This window comes from Carcharhinus amblyrhynchos, chromosome 8, assembly GCF_965287045.1.
Source record: "Carcharhinus amblyrhynchos chromosome 8, sCarAmb.v2.hapA, whole genome shotgun sequence".
NCBI classification, from domain to species: domain Eukaryota; kingdom Metazoa; phylum Chordata; class Chondrichthyes; order Carcharhiniformes; family Carcharhinidae; genus Carcharhinus; species Carcharhinus amblyrhynchos.
This window is the reverse complement of record NC_137331.1, coordinates 106,112,675-106,135,032: the sequence shown is the minus strand read 5'-3', so window position 1 is coordinate 106,135,032 and position 22,358 is coordinate 106,112,675. Positions and strand designations below refer to the sequence as shown.

At 42.7% G+C, this 22,358-nt stretch overlaps 1 protein-coding gene across 4 annotated transcripts in view; it reads right to left on the bottom strand.

Annotated features, from left to right (window-relative positions):
* Positions 1-22,358, bottom strand: part of tsnare1 (T-SNARE Domain Containing 1) — a 735,823-nt gene that overhangs the window by 313,827 nt on the left and 399,638 nt on the right. The gene's annotated exons all lie outside the window — the stretch shown is intronic.

Here is a 22,358-nt window from a genome sequence, read left to right as displayed (position 1 = left end):
TCTGCCCGTTGAAGTGGTGGAGGCTACCTCGCTAAATGTTTTTAAGACGCGGGTTGATGGGTTTTTGATAAGAGAGGGGATTAAGGGTTATGGGGAGAGGGCGGGAATGTGGAACTGAGCCACGACAGATCAGCCATGATCTTATTGAATGGCGGGGCAGGCTCGAAGGGCCAGATGGCCTACTCCTGCTCCTATTTCTTATGTTCTTTGATCTTTGGGTCCTCACTGTCCACAGGGATTGTGCCAGAGGACTGAAGAGTGTTGAATGTTGTTCCTCTGCTCAAGAAAGGAAATAGAAATGACCCTGGTAATTGTAAACTGGTCAGTTTTATTTCAGTGATCAGTAAGTTAATGGAAAAGGTCCTGATGGATAGGATTTATGACCATTTGGAAAGACGGAGCTTAATCCGGGATCGTCAACACAGATTCGTGAAGGGTAAGTCTTGCCTCACAAATTTGATTGAATTCTTTGAGGAGGTAACTAAGCATGTAGACGAAGGTGGAGCACTAGTAAGGCATTTGATAAGGTTCCCCATGTTAAGCTCATGAAGAAAGTAAGGAGGTATGGGACAGAGAGAAATTTGGCTGACTGGATAAGTAACTGGCTATTTCATAGAAGATAATTTTGTCAAAAACCTTTTGAAAGTCTGTACGCAATATCAGCCATTTGTATGATGGTGGTGGTGGATGAAAAATTTTCAGACTGGAGACCAGTTACCAGCGGTGTTGACATACCTTCTATTCATAGCTTCTTAAAGCGACCTTGGGATTTTTAAACTCTCTATTTGCCAGAATGTGACAACTAATGCCATAACGTGTCACAAAAAGAGTGTGCGCCATGCCTTCTTCTGATAATCATGCTATAGGACGAAGCACTATCAGGAGAGGTACACTCCACATTTCTGAAGGGGCCCAGGTCAGAAATCCAGGCCAGAGGTGTAGAACTCCAGCTCTGTTTTGAAAAAAAGGAGCAGAGTGGCAATGCAAAGGTTCGCCATTGGCAAGATTTTCCACTCCCACCAATTTCTGTGGTATTTTGCACGGCTCGCCAGTCATGCCACTGGGGAACAACCTTCGGCAGGGACCGGAATATCCTGATTTGCGGGGGGTGGGGGGGGGGACACAAACAACGCTAATTGTAACTCTGGAAAGGCAAGAGCTCTCAAACTTTCTCCGTCTCATGTTTGTATACAGCAGATACCACATTTCTGCTCAAAAAGGGGAACAACTACAGGCCTGTCAGCCAAACATCTGGGAATAGAACATAGAACATAGAAGATTACAGAGCAGTACAGGCCCTTCGGCCCTCGATGTTGCGCCGACTTGAGAAACCAATCTAAAGCCCATCTAACCTACACTATTCCAATATCATCCATATGTTTATCCAATGAGCATTTAAATGCCCTTAATGTTGGCGAGTCCACTACTGTTGCAGGCAGGGCATTCCGTGCCTTTACTACTCTCTGAGTGAAGAACCTACCTGTGACTTTTGTCCTATATCTATCACAACGGGAACGGATGGGGAAACTCTGCCATCAATCTTTAGAAAAAGTAACTGGTATTTAGAAAAAGGGTGAGTTACTAAATGAAATTCAGCACAAATTTATTTAGGGGAAATCATTTTGACTAACTTCATTCATGAAGTAATAGGGAGAGTTCATGAATAAAATGGCTGATATTGTGTACAGACTTTCAAAAGGTTTTTGACAAAATGCCACAGACTTGTTAGCAAAATTGAAGCCCATGAGGTTTAAGGATCAGTGAATAAGTTGCTAAGTAATTGATTAAGGGACAATAAGAAATAAGTAATGCTGAATGATTGCATTTTAGGCTGAAAGAAAGATCACAGTGGTGTTCGCTCGAGGTCAAAGTCAAAACCACTTCTTTTTGACCTACATTAGTGACCGAGGCTTGGGTATCTGGGACATAATTTGAAAGACTGCAGATATATAATTGTTAGGAATGTAGCAAATCAGTCAGGAATCACAGAATCCCTACAGTGCAAGAGGCCATTTGGCCCCTCAAGTCTGCACCAACCACAATCCCACCCAGGACCTCTTACTGCAACCCAATATATTTACCCTACTAATCTCCTGACACTAAGGGACAATTTAGAATGGCCAATCCACCTAAGCCACACATTTTTGGATGATGCTAGTAGGCTTCAGGGCGGTATGAAAGAGTGGATAAACATGTGACGGATGAAATTTAACAGAAAGAGGAGTGACGTGACTCACTTTGGTAGGAAAAATGAGGCAAGGTAATGTAAACAAAATGGTACATTTTCAAGTCGGTGCAAGAATAGTGACAGCCAACAATTTATGTACACAAATTCTTTGCCTTCCATAGTTTTATTTTGGATTTACTTTATTTTCGCTGGAGTTCAGAGGAATGAGCGGGGGGATCTCAGAGAGACTTATAAAATTCTGACAGGACGGGATAGGGTAGATGCAGGAAGGATATTCCCGATGGTGGGTGAGTCCAGAACCAGGGGTCACAATCTGAGGATTCAGGGTAGACCATTTAGGGCGGAGGTGAGGAGACATTTTTTCACCCAAAGAGTGGGGAGTCTGTGGAGTTCATTACCACAGGAAGTAGTAGAGGCCAAAACATTGAATGTATTCAAGAAGCAGCTGGATTAGCACCTCAGGCGAATGGGATCAAAGGTTATGGGGAAATAACCAGGATTAGACTACTGAGTTGGATAATCAACCGTGATTGTAGTAAGTGGTGGAGCAGGCTCAAAGGGCCAAATGGCCTCCTCCTGCTCCTAGCTTCTAAGTTTCTATGATTGCATTAACATTCCAGCTTTGACTGAAATTTGGCTTACAGACACAGCAACACAAAACCCAGCCTTACCACTTGGCCTGAATCATCCAACAAATTCCTCAGCCAAAATACAATGAAGGTGACATGGCTCCATCAATCCTTCATCTCTTCCTTATTCCTCGGGTACTTATTTCTCCTTTAAGAAAGCCACCTTGCTAAATGCTTTTTGCCTCCATTTTAGTATGCCCATTGTCAACCATAGCTCCAGGTCCCATACCAAGTTTTGATGTTGGATGAGTTCTCTTGTTTACTCCCTCAAGCCTTGAGGCTGAGCAACACTTCATCTTCAGTGATGTAAAAAAAAATTCTAAACCAAAAGTCAGATCATGTAGATGCTGGAGATCTGAAATAAAGATAGAAAGTTCTGGGAATACTAAGCAAGCCTGGTAGCATCGGTGGAGAAAGTGAAACATGGGCCGGAACTCGACCTTACCCGTCACAGAATTGGAGTGGGTTAGGGTGTAACAATGGAAATTTCTGTTGACTTTGGGTGGGAAATTCCAGTCTCACTTGAGCGAGGCCACAAAATTCCACTCATTAATTTGGTTCCTCTCTGCAGCGATGCTGCCAAACATGTTGAGTACTTCCAGCACTTCTTTCTTCTATTTCAATGCTCTTTGCCCTTTCACCTCCGAGTTCTTTACCCTCTTGTCCTTCATTAGACACTCCCTCCATGTAGACTTCTCCATCCATATTCACAGCCACCTCCTCAAGCTCATCATCTCTTGTCACCTTCTCAACTCCTACAGTTCAGGATGACGCAGAAGCACTCTCTGGACAATTCTTGTGTCATACATCCCCAGATGTTTTCCTGTACCACTTGTGTTGCCATCTGTTTCTGGAAAGATTAACATGTCCCCAAGTGATTTATAACTGCATTTACAAGCACCCAACTACCTAGGTTTTGGTCTTCCTTCCACAACAGTACTTAACTCTAAGTATGATGACTGACGGTGGCACACTGCTCACTTACTTGAACTCATAACCCAGAGTCTAATGCTCCAGAGACACAAATTTAAATCCCAGCTGAGACTATTTGAATTCAATTAATTAGTAAATCTGGAATGAACTACCAGTATCATTAATAAGAATTAAACTACTGGATTGCAGTAGAAACAATTGGATATTAATTTCCTTTAAGGAATGGAACTCTGCCATCCTTATGTGGTCTGATCTACAGATCCACAACAATGCTTTCTGAAATGCCACTCAGTTCAAGGGCAATTAGGGATGGGCAACAAGTGCTGACCTAGCCAGCAACATTCACATCCCACTCACGTTTTTCAAATAAAATTTGGTCCCACATCCAAGTCATTGATATAGATCGAGGCCCCAAACACTGACGCTTGCAGTACCCAGAGTCACAGTCTGCCCATTTGAGAATGACCTCATCTCCCATTTTCTATGCCTTTTAGTTTTGACCAAGGGAGATCGGGACTCGAAACGTCAGCTCTTTTCTCTTCTGACAGATGCTACCAGACCTGCTGAGATTTTCCAGCATTTTGTCTTTTGGTCTGTGAACGACCTATTTGTGGTATGGCTCACTAGCTTCATTCCCTCAATCCCATGTGTACAAATAGGAAAATTCAGCCTGCCTGCAGATCTACATATGTTCTACTGATATTGATTTCTCTTTATATTGCTGTAACATTTAGCTCTTCATTGTTTAGTGTGGAATTACAAGACAATTTAGGCGCAGCAATCACTGAAATGTTGATTTAAGAATGAGCTTAAAGCAATGGTCGGTTTTGGCAATAAATCTAAATAACGGACATTCCACAGAACCTCAATTAGTTGGTAATAAGTTCTGCAGAAGGAAACATTTGCAACATCATCATTTTTCATAAGCAGGCAACTGATATAGAATGATACAGATTTATAATTAGAAGCTTCACTTCGTAAGATAGTACCAAGAGTGAAATTATTCATAAGACAAGAAAGTAAGATAACTTGGGGGAGTTGTACTCAATCTACAGAGAAAAAATAACTTGAGTTATTGATAAGGGTGGAAGGAAGAAGCTTATTAAAATTCACCTTGTATGAAATTGTATTAAGCAGTGTGGAAATGTATGGATTGTCATCTAGGAATGGGTAACCGAAAATGAGTTAGGATTCAAAAGAATATCCAAGACATACTACATGTTTTGATTCCCCTGTCTAATGCATAGCTATCAGTCCTGGGGCCTCATCTATTTACAATCTATATCAATGACTTGTATGAAGGGACTGAACGTATGGTAACAAATTTGCTGGTGACAGGCTGGAAAGTATTTGATTTGATTTAGAATTGTCACATGTATTGGGGTACAATGAAAAGCATTGTTTCCTGCATGCTATACATTCAAAACATACCATTCATAGAGTACACAAGGGAGAAGGAAAGGAGAGGGTGCAGAATATAGTGTTGCAGTTACAGGTAAGGTGTGGAGAAAGATCAGTTTAACATATGTTAGGTCCATTTCAAAGTCTAATGGGTGGCACAGTGCTGCCTCACAGCTCCAAGGGCCTGGATTTGATTCCCGGCTTGGATCACTGTATGTGTGGAGTTTTCTTGTTCTCCCCATGTCTGCATAGGTTTTCTCCAAGTGCTCTGGTTTCCTCCCACTGTTCAATGATGTGGACGTTAGGTGCCAAGGCCATGCTAAATTGACCTTTAGGTGTCCTGGAATGCATAGGTTAGAGAGATTAGCAAGGTAAATATGTGGGGTTATGGGGATGGGGTCTAGATGGGATGGGATAGGGCCTAGGTGGGATTGTTGTTGATGCAGACTCGATGGGTCAAATGGCCTCCTTCTGCACTGCAGGGTTTCTATGAAATATAAGGTAGCGTAGAAAGCATCATTTTTGGATGCACCAAAGCTTGGTATGCCTCCTGCTCTGACCAAGACTACAAGAGACTATAAATGATATGAGCATAAATAGCCCAGTCCATCTCAGTGATTGACATTTTTCATGGGCTATGGAAAAAGTAATGAATGCAGCAAAGATTTTTTTGAAACCTTTGCATTTATACTTGCTATTGTCATGATAGGATTCATTCATTCTGTAGAGTGTATCGTGTGTCAATATAAATGGAATTACTAAAGGTTGACAGAGGGCGCAAGGGGTGCTATGGGGTGTGTGTGCACGCACTGGGCATTGCTTGGCATAAGGTGCATGGAATTTGAATGCAGGACATAGCTTTACATAAAGGGCAGGAGGGGCCATGGGGATGAGATGAGTAGTATGAGTAATATGAGGCAATATACAGGATGTGTGGGAGGGATGTATATCTTAGTATTGCAGGCATGGGAAGGAACATTTCAGTTCACCTTTTAAAACATTTCCTCATGCAGATTATGGCTCATGGCTCCTCTGAGGTGTTGTGAACCACGGAACATTGAAAATCTGGCCCAACTCCGTGAAAATTGCAGAGGACCAGGAGACATCCATTCTCGCTATGAAGCCAGCCAACTCAGGATTGTCGGTACACCCTTAAAATGCACTCCTAAATATCGCATACCCTGGGAATGGGATCGGACATCCTGCAATCAGGACGCTAGCATCACTTTAAAGGGCTCCTATTGATTTATGAAATAAATTATACGGGGAACTCATGGATGTACACCTCCAAAATAAGGAAACTACCTGAAGCACAACTGGTTTAGCCATCCATTGCCAGATCCAGCTGGGTGATATTGCACGTTATGTATTCTTTCAAAAGGAATCACTTAACTATAATCACTCTGAGGGGTAATGTTTACCCTTATTCACCACTGCCAACTATTTATATTTCTTTTCCTCTCACTCATCCCCTCAGCCTGTTCCCTTTCCACCTTTAAGATATATTTGCACCCTCTCATCTCTTTGGCTTAATGCTTGCATTTCCTTATTTCTCTGCGAATCACCTTGGGGCATTTTGTTTTATATCCTTGTTTCTGAACAGTACAACAGCATGCTAAAATTTGCCATCTCGTATCACCTGACAGGCAGAAGGCGATCCAAAGAAAGGAAGGCAGGCTGACAAATGCTTCTTTCGCCCACTTTCATCTTTCGCCCCCTTTCATCTGTCTCCTCCCTCAGACACCAGTCCAAGAGGTTGCACAGATTGTACTCCTTTAATACCTCATCCAGGTAGCTGCTCCTTAAGCCTCAGTGTTAAGTGTTGATCAGCAGTCTGCTGGAGAAGGCAATTGCAGCTGGCCATGACCTTAGTGCTACTGCAGTTGCTGAATATTGTCGTGCCCTAATTTCCCCATCTTTGTTTTCCAGCAGAAAAGTGAATACTGACTGATGTTTTCCTTTCCCAGCAGTTTGCCACGACAGAGGTCAGTCAGCTCAGCACGTGACTTTCTGCTCTGTACAGCTTATTACTGAAGCGCCAGCACAATAATAATTACTTCTTCTTAAGAGTTCACATGCAGAACAACTGTAAGAGAGGCATCTGTGGTGTCGACATTAAGACAACAATCCCATTATAGTGCTCTTTATAAAGCACCCTCTCATCTCTTAATGTATCTCATTGATCTCACAAAAGAAAAAAATATATTTCTCAGCACAAAACCCTTTAAATATTAACAAAAAACTGAGTATAAAGACCTTTAAATATTTTAAACATGCTTTGAAATGATAATATTTCAGCAGCAGAAGGCAAGCATTCAAGTAATTGAGTTCACACCCATGAAAGAGCTTAATTCTGTGGATGAATCATTGAAATTCATCGCAGGGAGAAGAGATAGAGCATAGGCTGCGAGAGGCTAGGGAAGAAGTGGTATCATTCTCACATTTAAATTAAGCTGCCAGTTCAGAGGTTTACCTCCTAATGGTGCTATTTGTCAGTGGAAGCTGTGTACCTTCTTATTCCCATGTTGTTCTGTTTATGTTGGGTAATAGCTAGAGTTTCAGCCTCGGGGAGAGGAAGAGATCTGCCTCACAACCACTCTAAAACTTAAATCCACCTCCGGTGTTAATGGAAAGAAACACCACTTTTCAGCAAGATAGATCCTACAGATATCAGTCATAAAGTCACTGGACTCCCACCTACTTCAGCAGTGCAGATAGTTTCTGAGATGCAGCCACAGAGTTGCCACGGCACAGAAGACTGTTCATCCCCTTGAATTCATGCTGTTCTCTGTCGACAAGTCCAGTCAGTCCCGTTCCCCTGTAGCTCTACCAGTTTCTCTCCATTTGGCATCCAACTTCCTTTAAAAATCATTGATAATCTCCAATTTTATCACACTCATAGCTCAGAAGTTCCAGATCGTTACTACTAACTGTGTAAATTAAGTTCTTCTTTCATTCCCATTGAATCTCTTGCTCAAAACCATAAACCTGTGACCCCTAGTGCTTGGACTATCAGCTAACGTGAACAGCCTCATTTGTCCATTTTATTCAAACTTGTTATATTCTGGAATTGTATGCATGGTTTATATTTTTAAAAATAAAAGCTTACAAGGTTTTCAATGCAAACTCTTTTTAATAAAGTCTTTTTAGGTAACATATTTGGAAAAGAACTCTATGAAACTTAACACTATTCAATGCTAGTTTGATCAGAGAATGTGTCAACATTGTTAATAGATTCACCATAAATACTCCTCATGGGAAAAGTCATTGATTAAACATGTGTATACCTGACTTTTTTAGGTTAATGCAGGATTTTTCAGCTTCCCCATAGAACTATAGATTCCTTACAATGCAGAAGAGGCCATTCAGCCGATCGAGTCTGCACCAACTCTCCAAAACAACATCTGGCCGGCTCCCCTCCCTATCCCTGTAACCCCGCACGTCTACCATGGCCAATCCACCACACCTACACATCTTTGCACTATGGCAGGAAACCGGAGCAGCCGGAAGATACCCATGCAGACACAAAGAAAATGTACAAATGCCACACAGTCACTCAAGGGCGGAATCACACCTGGGTACCTGGTGCTATGAGGTAGCAAGGCTAATCCTTGTACCAACGACTGTGCCAACCACTATTTATTTATTTATTGCTGTGACAAGTAGGCTTACATTAACACTGCAATAAAATTAGTGTGACAATCCTCCAGTTGTCATACTCTGAAGTCTGTTTGGGTACACTGGGGGAGAATTTAGCACCTAATCAGCATACCTTTCAGGCTGTGGGAGGAAACCGAAGTACCTGGAGGAAACCCATGCAGACACAGGGAGAACGTGCAAACTCCACACAGATAGTGACCCAAGCCGGGAACTAAACCCAGGTCCCTGGCACTGTGAGGTAGCAATGCACCAGATGGAGTTTTACTAAGCAACATAAACAACAAACGCCCATTTTCAATCTCCAATTGCACTGAATTAGCGGAGATCACAATACAAACACACAAAATAAGAGCAGGGATAAGCCATTTGGCTCCTCTGGCCTGCTCCACCATTCATTAAGACCATGACTGATCTGTTTTTGTTTTGAATTCCTCATTCCCATCCACCTCCAATAACGTAAAATTGGACTAATGTAATTGGGATTGAAAATAAGTTGAAAATAGGGTCAATACGAATTGGCCAGGTTTTCCAACCAATAATTAGCTGTAGCAATGGCATGTTTCAATTCCAACCTGGGGAAAACCTCCACCATTATAGCATTTCCAACCATGATACATGCTACTTAATCACTTTCCTTTTGTATAAACAATAATGAACCCACGGTGGTGACATCTGAGTTAATCTACGGCATTGGATTTTAGCATGAAAGAAAATATGTTGAGCGGAGGTCTTAATTCAAAGTTACAGGATGTTTCACTTGAAAAGCTGTGGTACGGATCATGTGATGCGCATCTGATGCGCAGGTTTGGTTCCCTTATTTGAGGAAAGATGTGGTGGCTTTGGAGGCAGTTCAGAGGAGGTTCACCAGATTGATTCCAGAGATGAAGGGTTTGTCAAATGAAGAGAGATTGAACAGTTCAGGCCTATTCTCTCTGGAATTTAGAAGAATGAGGGCAGATCAAATAGAGGTATACAAGATGATAAAAGATATGGTTAAAGTCGATGAGGAGTGGATGCTTCCTCTCATCACGGATTCTAGGACGAAAGGTCATAGTCTTAGGATAAATTTAAAACAGAGCTGTTTTGAGATTACTTCTTCCAATTTTCAAGTTTGCTAATGACACCACCATAATGGGACGGATCTGAAAGAATGACGAGACAGAGTACAGGAATGAGACAGAGAATCTGGTGAACTGCTGCGGCGACAATAATCTCTCCCTCAATATCAACAAAACAAAATGAGATTGTCATCAACTTCAGGAAACTGAAAGGAGAACATGCCCCAGTCTACATCAATGGGGACAAAGTAGAAAGGGTTGTGAGCTTCAAGTTTTTCGGTGTCCAGATCACTAACAACCTGTCCTGGTCACTCCATGCCAACACTATAGTTAAGAAAGCCCACCAACACCTCTACTTTCTCAGAAGACTAAGGAAATTTGGCATGTCAACTATGATTCTTATCAATGTTTACAGGTACACCATAGAAAGCATTCTTTCTGGTTGTGTCACAGATTGGTATGACTCCTGCTCTGCCCAAGACTTCAAGAAACTACAGAAGGTCGAGAACATAGCCAAATCCATTAAGCAAACCAGCCTCCCATCCATTGGCTCTGTCTACACTTCCTGCTACCTTGGCAAAACTGCCAGCAATTAAGGACACCAAGCACCCCGGACATTCTCTTTTCCACCTTCTTCCTTTGGAAATAAGATACAAAACTCTGAGGCCAGGCACCAGCCGGCTCTAGAACAGCTTCTTCCCTGCTGCCGTCAGACCTAGCTTGCATTAAGTTGATCTTTCTCTACACCTTAGCTATGGTTGTAACACTGCATTCTGCACTCTCTCATTTCCTTCTCTATGTTTTGTCGGTATGGCACATAAGAAACAATACTTTCCACTGTATACTAATACATGTGACAATAATAAATCGAATCAAATCAAAGGGTTGTGAATCTGTGGAATTCACTACCACAAAGTGAGGTGGATGCTGGGCTAATGGGTCAATTTAAGGATGAGCGAAACAAATTTTTAATTGGTAATGGGTTGTAGGGTTATGGGGAGAAGGCAGGAAAACGGTTACTATCACTTCACTTGATTTGCATCTTTAAGTGGTGATAATAAATTGTGCTGTGGTCTCTTGTTAATGTCTCAATGTTTATTTGCATGATGTGGAGATGCTGGTGTTGGACTGGGGTGGCACAGTAAGAGGTTTCACAACTCCAGGTTAAAGTCCAACAGGTTTATTTGGTAGCACGAGCTTTTGGAGCACTGCTCCTTCATCAGGTGAATGGAGAGTTGGGTTCACACATAGGGCATATATGGACATAGACTCAATTACAAAATAATGGTTAGAATGTGAATCTTAACAGGTAATCAAGTACAGGTGCAGACTATGCAATGGAGAGAGGGTTAAGCACAAGTTAAAGAAGTGTGAATTGTCTCAAGTCAGGTTTTGCAAGCTCAGGCTAAATGATGAGGGGGAAGGGGTGGAGGTTGTCACAGCTAGTGTGACATGAACCCAAGATCCTGAAATCTTGCAATTGAGTCTATGTCTATATGTGCCCTGTTTGTGAATCCAACTCTCCATTCACCTGATGAAGGGGCAACGCTCCGAAAACTTGTGCTACCAAATAAGCCTGCTGAACTTTAATCTGGTGTTGTGAGACTTCTTACAGTTTATTTGCAGAAAATAAAGAGATATGGAGATGCCTCTATTACACTCACAGTCTTACAGGGTTAGAGGAAGAACAAACTTTTGTTCAAAAGAAGACATGTGAATGGTTGTTTTTTTTTTCTGAGCAGCTACACACATCAATATCATTAAGTGGTTCACTGGTTCAGGACATAATACGTACTGAGTGCATGGGCGTAGAAGCGACATGGCTCAGAGAAGCCATGAGGGTGGTAAAGGAATACAAGTTGGCATGCAGCATATGTGCGGTTGGGAGGTTGAGAGTTTATGGGTAAAGGGTCTATTAGTCTTTCATACAACCGGAACAAAGCCCTGGAAAATCCAAGAAGCTGTTTTAACCAGCCCTCCTTAGAAACAACCGTGACTCTGATCTGCTTCTGGTGGGTGTGTCTAATTCCAAGGAGCAGAAATCATGCTATTTGGAAGCCTTTCTACTGAGGCAAGTCAGATAACTTCTTGACTTAAGCTATCAATCTCATGGCAAAAATTAATGCCCAAAGAATTGGCAACCTTCCAGTGAATCATCTTCCAAGGCCATTATATCACTTTTAAAGTTGATTTATCAGTGTCACAAGTCGCCTTGCATCAACGCTGCAATGAAATTACTATGAAAATCCCCCAAGTGCAGGACTCTGAATTGCACATAATGCTTCAGATTTGGTCCAACCAGAGCTTTGCTTTTTTCATTCATTCATGGAAGGTGGGCATCGCTGGCTGGGTCAGCATTTAAGAGTCAACCACATTGCTGCAGATTTGGAGTCACATAACGGCCAGACCAGGTAAGATCAATAGATTTCCTTTCCAAAAGGATATTAATGTATCAGATGGGTTTTTACGACAATGACTTCACGGTCATCATTAGAGTTTCAACTCCGGAGTTTTATTGAATTCAAATTCCGTCATCTGCCCCGGTGGGATTCAATCCTGGGACCCTTCAGCATTACCCTGGGTTTCTGGAATACTAGCGCAGTGACAATACCACTATGCCACTGCCTCCAGTACTCCATAGCTATAATAGCCGTCTGGTTACAAAGATTACGATTTGATTCCTTTTGACTTTTTGATGATTTTTGCACCTTTTGGCAGTGATTAGCATTGCTGCATCAAAGCGCCAAGGACCCAGGTTCGGTTCCCAGCTTGGATCACTGTCTTTACGGAGTCTCGTCATTCTCCCCGTGTCTGCGTGGGTTTTCTCTGGGTGCTCCAGTTTCCTCCCACAGTCCAAAAGACGTGCCACTTAGGTGCATTGGCCATGCTAAATTCTCCCTCAATGTACCCACATAGATGCCAGAGTATAGTGACCAAAGGATTTTCATCGTACTTCATTGCACTATAAGCCTACTTGTGACACTAATAAATAAACTTACAACTTTTAAACTTTGCTACATTGAAATCTGTCTGTTATGGCTTTTGCCCACTCACTTGAGCTATCATTACATCTCTGAAATGTTGGCCAGAATTTTACTACCCTACCTGCCACAGGAATCGGAGCGGTTGAGAGGTGGAACTTGGAAAGATCTGTTGACCTCGGGTGGGATTTTGCAGTTTTCAGAGAATTCATAATGTAGAATCCCTCCAGTGCAGGAAGCCCTTCAGCCCATTGAATCTACACCAACCACCCAGGTCCCACTCCCGCAATCCCATACATTTATCCTGTTAATCTCCCAACACAAGGATCAATTTTAGCATGGCCAATCAACCTAACCACCACATCTTTGGACTGTGGAAGGAAACCAGAGAACCTGGAGGAAACCCACGTAGACACAGAGAGAACACGCAAACTCTGCACAGATAGTGAGCTGAGGCTGGAATTGAACCTGGGTCCCTGGCACTGTGCCACGCTGCTGCCCTGTTTTGAGATCAGCAAGGCCATCAAATCCAGTCTGCCATGTTTCTGCCAACACTATTTCTCTGTCATGTCCTTTAAACCTGTCCTTATAACCTATATCTTTGATTAAGTTATTGGCCATCTATCTTAATGTCTCCTTACATGTTTTGGTGCCAAAATTTCCTTGATAATGCCCTTGCGAAGCATCTTGGATACTGTACTGTGTTAAATACGTTATATAAATGTAAGATGTTCAGTAAATTGTAGTCATTTTGTCAGGTAAAGGCAGACGTTTGATCTTGCATTTTTGTGGATATTTATGTTTTTGCCATCAGTACTGCTACATTGCAGCATATGCAATACCACAAGGGATTGTCTCACTAACACGGAGTGTGACATAGCAAGAAAACGAGCAATTGTAATAGAGTCTGTGTCATGATTCCAATTGTCTTTTTGGGAAGAAAACTGACAAAATGAGAACGTAATTACATACAGCTTCTCAATATTTGTATGTTCTGAGAATGTGGTTTATGGCAGACCACTCTATCCCAATTATAGGAGCACTGCTCTGGGGTTGTTGCAGTCACTGTAATTTACAGTTCCTCTCATGCATAGCATTCTCTCACTGGAAGAAAGGAAATGCTGCGAATTGCACGATAGGTTAATCAGCACTCCGGATCGTGATACAACATTTCACTCAAGACTTTTCACCACCTGTCATATTCACAACGTCAACATAGATTTTATCATTTCAGATGCCACGGTGACTCAACCTTCATGTTTTTAGATTTCTGATTTTCTGTATCTGTGTCTTCACCAATAATTGAGCCATAATGTCCACCATAAAGCATTGTTACAAGGATGTTGCTTCATTACAAAAGGTTCATTACAGATGAGGGAAGATTCAGGTGCCATCAGTGTATTGAACAGAACAAATGCAGAATTTTTAAAGCACTGTACATCAAAAAATGGACAATAATGTGCCTCCTGACTTAACATGCCATTTAACAATCTCTTTTCCAGAGTCCACGTGTGCTGTAATCGTGACACAATCAGAAACATTGCTTAAAAGTCACCTTTTGTTTTCATTTATTAATTTACATTGTATTACAGCACCAAGTGGCAAGTTTAAAGGATGGGATTTTATGGTCTCATTCATCCTGAAACTGTAAAATTCCGCTTGAGGTCCATGGACCTTCCCACATTCCACCTTTTGCCCTCTCAGATTCCCGTGGTGGACGGGCCAGCAAAATTCTGGCCTTTGTGTTAGTATTTTTCTCATATGAGCCACCTTGTTTAATCCCACATTCTAGCCCTACCCTTGATGATTCACTTTAAGCAAGTGCTTACTATCTAATGAATATGTATCTTGATCTCACTTTTAATCCATTTTATGATCATTTAAGTTGCTGCCATATTGTTACTGCCTCACAAATTAAAGATAATCACCTTTCACCTCAAAATAACTTTCACAACCGTTAGATTTCCATCAGTTTTCTCCCAACCTTCTCACCTCCAACAAAAATAGATCAAACTTTTTTTTCACTATTAATTGACAGGATGTGGGCGTCACTGGTTAGGTTAGCATTTATTGCTCAGTCCCAGTTGCCCTGAGAAGATAGTGGTGAGCTGCCTTCTTGAACTGCTGCGGTATCTGAGGTGTAGATACACTCACAGCGCTGTTAGGGAGGAAGTTCCAGGATTTTGACCTAATGGTGGCAAAGGAACAACAATATATTTCCAAGTCAGGGTGACGAGTGGTTTCAAGGGGAACTGTCAGGTGGTGGTGTTCCCATGTGTCTACTGCCCGTGTCCTTCTAGATGGCAGCAGTCACAGGTTTGGAAACTCTGCCTCAGGAACTTTGGTGAATTCCTGCGGTGCATCTTAATTCTGATCAATGGTAACCCTCAGGATGTTGATAGTTGGGATGTCCATGATGGTAATGCCATTGAATGTGCAGGTTAGATCATCTCTTGTTGGAGGTGATCCACAGTGTCTCATGGATGCCCAATCTTGAGCTGCTCGATCTGTTTGAAGTATATTCTATTTAGCACAGCGGTAGTGCCACACAACACAATGTGAAGATGGGATTTGTTCTCCACAAAGATTGTACAGTGGTCACTCCTACTTATACTGTCATGGACAGATGCATCTGTAGCAGGCAAATTAGGCAGGATGAGATAAAGTACATATTTTTTCCCCTCTCGCTCGTTCACTCCAGACAGCATGGTCTGTGGTGGTATTACTAAAAGCAATCTCAAAACAGGTAGCCTGTTATCAAAATTTCTATCCTTGAAATTTTCTTTAAGCCCAATCCTCTGCTTTTTAATTACATAGCCATCTTTCCACCTACTCATGTGGCCAAGTTTCCCTGAATGATCTATCTCTTCAATCACTAAGAACCATCCTAGGTCATTATTACTCTCACATCAATAGCTTACTTTGCCTTCTTGGTGATCCCCATTCCCTCTTACTTTCCACTCATTTTTTAAGTTTTACAATGAATTAAAAATCAATAAGTATCATAAAAATCATAGAAACACTAAGTGCAGAAGGAGGCCATTCAGCCCATTGAATTTGCACCAACCACAATCCCACCCAGGCCCTATATTACCCTGCTAATCCCCCTGACGCTAAGGGACAATTTAGCATGGCCAATCAACTTAACCTGCACATCTTTGGAGTGTAGGAAGAAACCAAACCATCCAGAGGAAACTCATGAGACATGGGGAGAATATGCAAACTCCACACAGACAATGACCTAAAGCTGGAATTGAACCCAGGTCCCTTATGCAATGAGGCAGCAGTGCTAACCACTGTGCCACCTAAAGGTTCTCTCTTCAGGTGTTCCTTTCCAAAGCTGATGGTGCTTCAGAACATAGGCAGGGGATCTAGCCATTGTTCTCCTTCAATTAAATTACAGCTAATCTGCATCATAATCCTTGTTACCTTTCTTTGCTCTGTACCCTTGATATCCTCAATTGATAAAACATCTGTTAATCTTAGTGCTGAAAATTTAATTGTGTAGAAATCCACATCTTCAGTGTTGAAATGAAACTACACCGGGAATCACACACGGTGGCCATTATCTCTGAAAATGAGGCACTCCCAGAGCTTCGATGTTTGACTTACAGATTCATAGAATCCCTACAGTGCAGAAGGACGCCATTTGGCCCACTGAGTCTGCACCAACCCTATAACAGAGCATTTTACCCAAGCCCTATCCCTATAATCCCATGTATTCACCCCCCTAATCCATCCTGAGACACTAAGAGGCAATTTAGCATGGCCAATCAACCGAACCGGCATGTCTTTGGACTGAGAGAGAAAACTGGAGCACCCAAAGGAAACCCACGCAGACTCGGAGAGAACGTGCAAACTCCACACAATCACTCAAGGCCAGAATTGAACCCAGATCCCCGGCGCTGTGAGGCAGCAGTGGCTCGCTCTCCACCTCAGTCACCAGAATTGAACACAATATTCAAAAGCAGGCTGATCAGAGCATTAGACAGGATTTGAGCAAGTCTTTGGTAAATCTGGCAATATGGTATCCTGCTTAGCTAATTGTTGCACTGTAATGACTAGGCATCGTGCTTGGTAACTCCCAGTTCTTGTGTGACCTCTACACCAGCTAATTCAACACCCTTCATTCAATCAGCATGTCTTCCATCTTTCTTTCACTATTCATTTCGCTGCACTGAACTTTACCCACTTTCAGAAATATAAATTCAAAAGAGAAATGCTGGAAGCTCTTTGTGCTTTGACAAAGGGTTATCTGGATTCAAAACGTCAGCTCTTTTCTCTCCTTACAGATGCTGCCAGACATGCTGAGATTTTCCAGCATTTTCTCTTTTGGTTTCAGATTCCAGCATCTGCAATAATTCGCCTTTACCTCTGTAAATTCCTTAGTTGGAATGAAAAAATGGTATAGATCTGATGGGTTATTGGAATTCATTGGGTCAGATCCAGCATGGAGGATCATTTTGGCAGTCAATGAGGGAAAAGGGATTGCAGCTTAACTGGTATGAGATGATAGGGGGTGAGATAGAAGGAGTTCGCTGTCATTAAAATATCTCTGGATAGCTTTTGGCAAAGAAAGCACAGCATGAAATCTAATTTCACAAGTAACATATCTTGTTTTTGTAAATGAAGAAAGATTGAAAATATGCAGCATATAATTTTCACATTCAGCTGACAGTTCAACAAGATAAGAGGCAAGGAACACATTAGCACTTGGGAATTTGAATACACTCTGGAATCAACACTTAAAAATTGCAGCTTCATTACCAATGGGAAATACGTTATTGATTTATTTTGTTCCAGAATCAATTTGTAAGAAAGATTAGAAACAGCCTTCTGCATCTGTTGCAAGAGGTAATGGTATTATTAGTTAATATCATGGGTAGCTATCACTCCTGTTTGTCCATTTCTAGAAGGATGGAAGGTGGTCAGAATAAAATTCACTTATTACGTTGTGTTATGCAATGGATTTCACTGACATTAGCAATGCTGTAATCAGTTCTCAACTCTGTTCCCTTTGCTCGCACACGAATGGTGCTTTATATGCATTCTGCTAAATCCCTCCACCTTTTCCTCCCTCCTTCCCAACTCTGTAACCTCTTCCAACCTCACAAAACTGAAATATCTGCTCTCCTTGAGCAGATCTTTCTTTCCTTCTTCATGAGGCTGTTTAAATATCACCTTTTCGCTGTAGCCCTGTGTACACCTGCCTATGATGTGGAGATGCCGGCGTTAGACTGGGATAAACCAGTAAGAAGTCAACACTTCGGGAAGACTTCTTACATCTGCCTATACATTACCTTCTTTGGCTTGATGAGTGAAGTTTTCCAATTTTTGGCTAAGTGTTGAATGTCAGGGGATGACCCAAGCATGATGCTTTGGGGACTATATCCACCTGTGTAGGCAGGCTCTGTTTGCCATGTGTACATCACTTGGGACTTGTTGTGATTTATGTCACTGAATGGGCAGCGTGAAACCCATTTTGTGTCTCCTACTCGATTCTTTGCTATCTTCTCTAGTTCCACCAGCCCCCACCAAAAAACAAGGGTTGCATATCCCCCTCCCTCCATTCCCACTGGTGTCAAAGGATGCCTTAGAACTGCATTTGGCCAGAATTTTACTGCCCTACCCGCTACAGGAGTGGAAGCAGGCAAGGGGTGCAGAAGGATCTAGATAGGCTGGGCGAATGGGCCAGGAAATGGCAAATGGAATTTAATGTTGGCAAGTGCGAGGTGGTCCACTTTGGTAGGAAGAATGGTAGGAAGGACTATTACTTACGTGGCAAAAAACTGCAGCAGGCGACGGTGCAGAGGGACCTCGGGGTCCTTGTGCATGAGTCGCAAAAACCCAGCTTGCAGGTGCAGCAGGTGGTCAGGAAGGCGAATGGGATGCTGGCCTTCATAGCGAGGGGGATTGAATATAAAAGTAGGGAGGTCTTGCTGCAGCTGTATAGGGCATTGGTGAGGCCGCAGCTGGAGTACTGTGTGCAGTTTTGGGCACCGCACCTGCGCAAAGATATTTTGGCCCTGGAGGGAGTGCAGAGGAGGTTTACTAGGCTGATATCGGAGTTGAGGGGATTGAGCTATGAGGAGAGGCTGAATAAACTAGGCTTGTACTCGTTAGAGTTTAGAAGAATGAGGGGAGATCTCATTGAGACGTTTAAGATGATGAATGGGATGGATAGGATAGAGGTGGAGAGACTCTTCCCGCTCAAAAAAGACAGTAGGACTAGGGGGCACAGCCTCAAGATAAAGGGGAGGCGGTTTAGAATGGAGTTGAGGAGGAACTTCTTCACTCAAAGGGTGGTGAATCTCTGGAATTCTCTGCCCGTTGAAGTGGTGGAGGCTGCCTCGCTAAATATTTTTAAGAAGCGGGTTGATGGGTTCTTGATAAGAGAGGGGATTAAGGGTTATGGGGAGAGGGCGGGAAAGTGGAACTGAGCCACGACAGATCAGCCATGATCTTATTGAATGGCGGGGCAGGCTCGAAGGGCTAGATGGCCTACTCCTGCTCCTATTTCTTATGTTCTTATGTTCTTATCATGGAAAGGCCCATTGACCTTGGCAGTATTTTATGGTTTTGGGATGAGCGAGCCTCGTAAAACCCCATCCATTATCTATAGTGCTGAGAATCTTCAAGCAAAATGAGAAACCATATAAATAAAAGTTACTCCACTTTACAATTTCATGTCTCTTCTCAGCTCTCCAATATCTCAACCACATGATCTACTTCATCATTTGAACCTAAAAAGTGAGTCTGCATAGGCTGATCAACTGTGGACTCCAACTGAGGCTGATCCTGTTCCATAAAGAACCTACAGCAACAAACATAAGGATGTGGAGGGCATTTGTTTTCTTCTTTGTAGCATCCTAGCTACAATCAATTGGTGCAACGTAGAGTGGAGATTAAATCTGATACTCTCTGATCAGAATGGGGCAGCATGGTGGCACAATGGTTAGCACCGCTGCCTCTCTGCACCAGGGACCCGGGTTCAAGTTTGGCCTCGGGTGACTGTACGGAGTTTGCACGTTCTCCCTGTGTCCACATGAGTTTTTTTTGGGTGCTCCTATTTCCTCCCACACTCCAAAAGCATGTGGGCTAGGTTGATTGACCATACTAAATTGCCTTTTAGTGTCAGGTAGATTAGCAAGGTAAACACGTGAGGTTACAGGGGTGGGGTGGGATTATTGCTGGTGTATGCTCGATTGGTCAGATGGCCTCTTTCTTCAATGTAGGGATTCTATTAATTTGCAGAGAAGTGTGAAAATGTGTTTTTGTCCTCAAGAACATGCAATAGTGGATTCCCCACCCTCCCCTTTTTGGTGGGAATGGGCACTGTCTTCCAGGCAGTTAGACTGATTTGGCCATGCTAAAATTGCCCCTTAGTGGACTAGAATGCTTAGGTTAGAGGGACTAGCGGGTAAAATATGTAAGGATATGGGGGTGGGATTGTGGTCGGTGCAGACTTGATGGACCGAAGGGCCTCTTTCTGCGCTATAGGGTTCTATGATCTCTGATCAGGCACTGTTGCTGGCTATTAGGAAGAAATATCCCTTTGCATGTACGCAATGGCAGCTACATTAGGCCAGCTGTCATAGCTTACAATCAAACACACTTGTCCGACCTCCACTTCTTTCTGTTATTCAAGAGAAAATAAACCTTTCATTGCTGCTCATGAGGCTGACGACATTGGAGCCAATCAAAATCTCTCAGAAATGCCAGGAGTCCTGAGGGAGCGAGAGAAGCACCAACTGGGAACAGGAGAGAGAAAGTAACATAAACTAAAGATGTTATGTTTTCTGTAGCAGAGATGTGCAGATACGTGTCTGAATGAGGATCTTATTCACAATGCTTTTAAAATGTCTGCAGCAGCCACAAGTTGTAGTTTCTTACTTCTCTATTGATGCTGTTGCTTAGTGACCACGTCCAGACCGGACAAATAGCAGACAGCACAGTGAACAATCAACAGACATATATAATCAGTACTGAACAATTGAACACTCCAGGACAGAGAAAGCTTTTGGTATTTTCCCTAAGAACCATAGAACCCCTACAGTGCAGAAGGAGGACATCCAGCTCATCGAGTCTGTACCAAGCCTCCAAAAGAGCATCTCACCCACCTCGCCACCCTATCCCCATACATTCACCATGGCTAATCCAACCTAACCTGCACATCTTGGGACTGTGGAAGAAACCTGAGGTCCCAGAGGACACTTACACAGAGACAGGGAGAACGCACAAACTCCACACAGACAGCCACCCAAGACTGGAATCAAACACGTGTCCCTGGTGCTGTGAGGCAGCAGTGCCACCGAGGGCTGAGCTTCCCTTCCGGAAGCTGGGTTTTAGCAGAGGGTTGCACAAGTGAATATAATTAGGCTTGGTTAGATTTTATTCTTATTTTCTTATATGCTATGTATTAAAATAAAACAAAATTGTGTGACAGCTTTAATTTGCAGAAACGGTGATAGTTCATATTACAGGCAATGTTACATAGAAACATCAGAGCTGTAGATTTTATTTTAACATTGCCTATCCTTATATCTTTTGAATACTTTATATTCTTCAATCTATCTATGGTTAGGTGCATTAAATTCTCCCTCTGTGTACCCATGAACTGGAGTATGGCGACTATGGGATTTTCACAGTAACATCATTGCAGTGTGAATGGAAGCCTATTTGTGACTAATAAATAAACTTTACTATCAGTTAATTAATTCATATCATTAAAATTAGAGGTGAAATATTTCATCCAGGCCTTGGTGATTCAGACATCCAACTCGGAAAAACACAGTAATGTTTGCATGAGTCGCAAAAACCCAGCTTGCAGGTGCAGCAGGTGGTCAGGAAGGCGAATGGGATGCTGGCCTTCATAGCGAGGGGGATTGAATATAAAAGTAGGGAGGTCTTGCTGCAGCTGTATAGGGCATTGGTGAGGCCGCAGCTGGAGTACTGTGTGCAGTTTTGGGCGCCGCACCTGCGCAAGGATATTTTGGCCCTGGAGGGAGTGCAGAGGAGGTTTACTAGGCTGATACCGGAGTTGAGGGGATTGAGCTATGAGGAGAGGCTGAATAAACTAGGCTTGTACTCGTTAGAGTTTAGAAGAATGAGGGGAGATCTCATTGAGACATATAAGATGATGAATGGGATGGATAGGATAGAGGTGGAGAGACTCTTCCCGCTCAAAAAAGACAGTAGGACTAGGGGGCACAGCCTCAAGATAAAGGGGAGGCGGTTTAGAACGGAGTTGAGGAGGAACTTCTTCACTCAAAGGGTGGTGAATCTCTGGAATTCTCTGCCCGTTGAAGTGGTGGAGGCTGCCTCGCTAAATATTTTTAAGAAGCGGGTTGATGGGTTCTTGATAAGAGAGGGGATTAAGGGTTATGGGGAGAGGGCGGGAAAGTGGAACTGAGCCACAACAGATCAGCCATGATCTTATTGAATGGCGGGGCAGGCTCGAAGGGCTAGATGGCCTACTCCTGCTCCTATTTCTTATGTTCTTATGTTC